Raw genomic sequence first — 3,786 nt, 5'->3', positions numbered from 1 at the left:
TTAGTGATATAGTGTAGAAGCATTGTAGAATCTATTCCAATCTAGAAGGTCATGATTAAGCCATGAGAATGGGTGGACGACCTCACATGCTAGTTAGTATTCGGTAGAAATGCCATGAACACTAGGGATTAGAACTTCAATTTCTTGCCGTAAGAACGTAAGAATCGAGATACAAGAATCTATGCTAGGTTATTAAGTTGGATTTGAGGTGGATTCGATTCCCCTCTAATCATTTATCTAGATTCAAAACAATCATATTTCCATAGCATTCGTAGTTAAATTCAACATAATCAATTTCATATAGGTATCGTAGTATAACACCCTTCGTAAAGCTCTCATTAGACTTAAGACCGACTAATTAGACTAGAAAATATTCCATGCTAGAACACTAGGAGTGGAACGAATTTGTTACTCCACTCTATCTCGATAGAATTGAGAGTAGAAACTTTGATAAACATATACGATCTTACGATAGTTTTAGTTTACTTACGTTTTGAGTTCATCGTTCATTTCGTAGGTAAACTATTCATTTTATGTTTTATCAAGTTACATATTTAGTTTTTCTTTTAAAACTGTTGGTTCTGTATGTGTGAGTTCCTGGATTTCCCACAATCGAGTAAACGCAACCTATGACTCCCAAACGGGCCAGTCATAGTAAATGACAACCGATGATTCCCAAACGGCGAATCATTGTAAATAACAACAACCATCCCTGGGACAATCCAGAACCTTACACATAGTTACAAACAACCGGGAAATCCTTTCCCTTATTACAAAATCCATCTCTCTATCTCCTCACTGAGACAAGAAACGAGAACCCTTCCCAAAACCAGTTTTACTCTTTAAACAAAGAAAACAATCCCAACTACCCCGATTTCACAAACTCATTTCTTTTCACACAAAAGCTATCCATATACTTAGTTTATATCGAGGAAAACTACAATGCAAAACATGAATATCATATATATACATGCATGGTTGATACGCAAACAATCTATTACCAATTTAAACAAATCAAATCAAATCAAATCATGCATGAAAATAAGCATGCTATATATTGGTATGTAGGTTCCTACCTTAGCAAGCTCCGTTCTCCTCAAGCCCACTTAACCGAATCGAGTCCACTTAACCGAATCCACTCGTATTTACTCCTATAACATCATATATACACGTTGGTCATTAGAATTTATAACTAACGAGAACTTTTATCTAACTTAAGCCGAGAAGAATCTCAACGCTACGAATTTGGTCTCAGTAAATGTTTTCCTCTAACTACTGTCAACAGCGCTACATGCCATTTCTAGCACTATTACTCTGACGGTCTCCGTGGCCTTTATGTTAATACCACTCCTATCAATTCCACTAACGATTAAGATTTTTCCCAACTCCAACTGCAAATAAATTCCACTCTTCAATTCATCTTAAATCTAGAAATAATTAAGGGGGTGTTCCTTATCAATCGTTCATCAATCGACCTAATCCTAAACAAGTATATAACTAACATAAACTTATCTAAAATAGAGTGAATATATATAATTCTTACCGAGTCAGTAAGAACAGCTCCCTAGCTAGCTGCTCCACCGATATCGCTAAACTCAATCTTCTCCAAACAAGCTACTGCCGACATTCAACAACCAATTTCAATTATTTTTTTTTCAATACATCACAATCCCATCGAAATCGAGTTTAAACTATTTAATTGAGGCGAAAATAACTCACCTTTCACTTTGATTTCGCTTGGTACGCTGGAATTTCAAGGAGATTCGAATTCTCCCACTTCAGTTTAGTGTTTCTAGGGATTGGGTGCTTGAATTTTTGGGTTTGGATCGATTGAATTTGGGCGAATTGACTCTCTCTCTCTTATGGTTTAAGTGGTTGCGAAATTGGGGAAAAATTTGGGTTTGTGCGATACGTTTTTTTTTTTTTTTTTTTTTTTTTTTTTTTTTTTTTTTTTTTTTTTTTTTCTTTACTTGTTTGCTAATTAAGGCCCAAGCCCAATATGCCCAAATTAGGCTTAAAGTCCTAATTAACTTCTAACCACCCACTAATTCGATTTAGCGTCTTAATTATTTTTCCGCCCAACCAAATTTTAATTAATTTTCTACATTCTATCCCACCACAGGCTATAACAATAACCCACTCATGCGTGTGCGGCTTGCTAACGTGCGGCTTGAATGCGAAGCCACTAATTGACATTTTTGTCAAATTTTCAGATATCGCGAGTTGCTTACCTAACGTGGCTTATGAGTTGGAGTTAAGTTTCATTAAGTTATGTAACCCTGACCGACCAATTACATAAATGTCCCTAGGTTTGCTATGAAATTTATGAAAATACCCTAACGAGAATTTGAGTCTTTACATCCTACCCTCCTTAAAAGAAAATTTCTTCATCGAAATTAAATCATACCTTAGTTCTTGAACAATTCTGGATACCGCAATCTCTTTTCTATCGTATCTAGAATCTGAACTGGCCCTTCCGGATAGGTAATGTCTTCTTCTAATTCCAACGATTCCAAATCGACCACATGTAGGGGATCAGGCTCATACTTGCGTAGCATCAAAATATGGAACACGTTATGGACACGTGATAGCCTTTCCGGTAACTCTAGCCTATATGCCAACTCTAAGATCTTCTGAATAATCGAAAACGGTCCCACATATCTAGGTGCAAGTTTCCCTTTCATCCCAAACCTCTGAATTCCCTTCTTCGGAGATACCATCAAAAATACCCTGTCACCTTCATAAAATTCCAAGGGACGTCTACGCCTATCCATATAGCTTTTCTGACAACTCTGGGCTGTGAGCAACCAATTCCGTATCACTCTAATCTTCTCGGTGGTGTCACTAACCATCTCTGGCCCCAACATAATACTATCTCCTGTTTCAGTCCAGCAGAGAGGTGTTATGCAAGGTCTACCATACAACGCTTCAAACGGAGCCATACCAATACTAGATTGGTAACTGTTATTGTAAGCAAACTCAGCCAACGCAAAATGAGTCTTCCAACTACCCCCGAAATCAAGGACGCAAGCCCGAAGCATATCTTCGATGATTTGAATGACTCTTTCCGATTGCCCATCGGTTTGCGGATGAAATGTGGTGCTGAATTTCAGTTTGGTTCCCAATTCCCTTTGAAGACTTCTCCAAAATGAACCGGTAAATTGAGTACCTCTATATGAAATTATCGATAATGGTGCCCCATGCAACCTCAGTACATCTAACATGTAGATTCTACTTAGCTTTTCAGCAGAGTAAGTAGTCTTAACAGGTATGAAATTGGCAGACTTGGTCAGCCTATTGATATTTGCTTTTTACGACCACTTAGAGTTTAGAACTCTCTAAATTGAAGCAAAAGAAATCAAGTTCCTTACTCACGATCTTCGTTGAGTAGAGTTAGAATAAGGATTCGAACTACCTAAAGTATAGAACAACTACAAATTGGATGTTACAAAAAGGGAACTAAGGAGTAAGGGTCTATTATAAATGTTAGATTTTTATCATTCCTACTTAAACATTAAGAAAACATTAAGTTGAAAACATGCACTTGATACTAAAAATAGAAATTTGGAAGAGAAGTTGGAGAGTTAATCCTCCTCATGTGAGCTACCATTAGTGTTGATTTGAAATAGGTTTTATTCTTCCTAAACTCATAGACAAGTCCCTAACGGAAAAATATAATTGATCCCTAGCATGCATGGTTCACTTAAGAGCTCATACATGCTAGCAAGTGAAAACAAACAATGACTTATCTCTAAGCTCATTGTTTGATTTCTAACTAGACACTAC

The 3,786-nt window shown here is 36.8% G+C and overlaps 1 long non-coding RNA gene across 1 annotated transcript; it reads right to left on the bottom strand.

Moving 5' to 3' along the window:
* Positions 1–822: 822 nt before the first annotated feature.
* On the bottom strand, positions 823–1,849 carry LOC147491315 (uncharacterized). The gene is made up of 3 exons (XR_015198203.1): positions 1,720–1,849; positions 1,544–1,617; positions 823–1,151 (listed from the first exon to the last, which is right to left on the bottom strand). It is a non-coding gene; the product is annotated as an uncharacterized LOC147491315 (long non-coding RNA).
* Between the last annotated feature and the right edge of the window lie 1,937 nt (positions 1,850–3,786).

This window comes from Coptis chinensis, chromosome 6, assembly GCF_015680905.1.
Source record: "Coptis chinensis isolate HL-2020 chromosome 6, ASM1568090v1, whole genome shotgun sequence".
Taxonomy (NCBI): domain Eukaryota; kingdom Viridiplantae; phylum Streptophyta; class Magnoliopsida; order Ranunculales; family Ranunculaceae; genus Coptis; species Coptis chinensis.
This window is presented reverse-complemented; position numbering and strand designations above follow the sequence as displayed.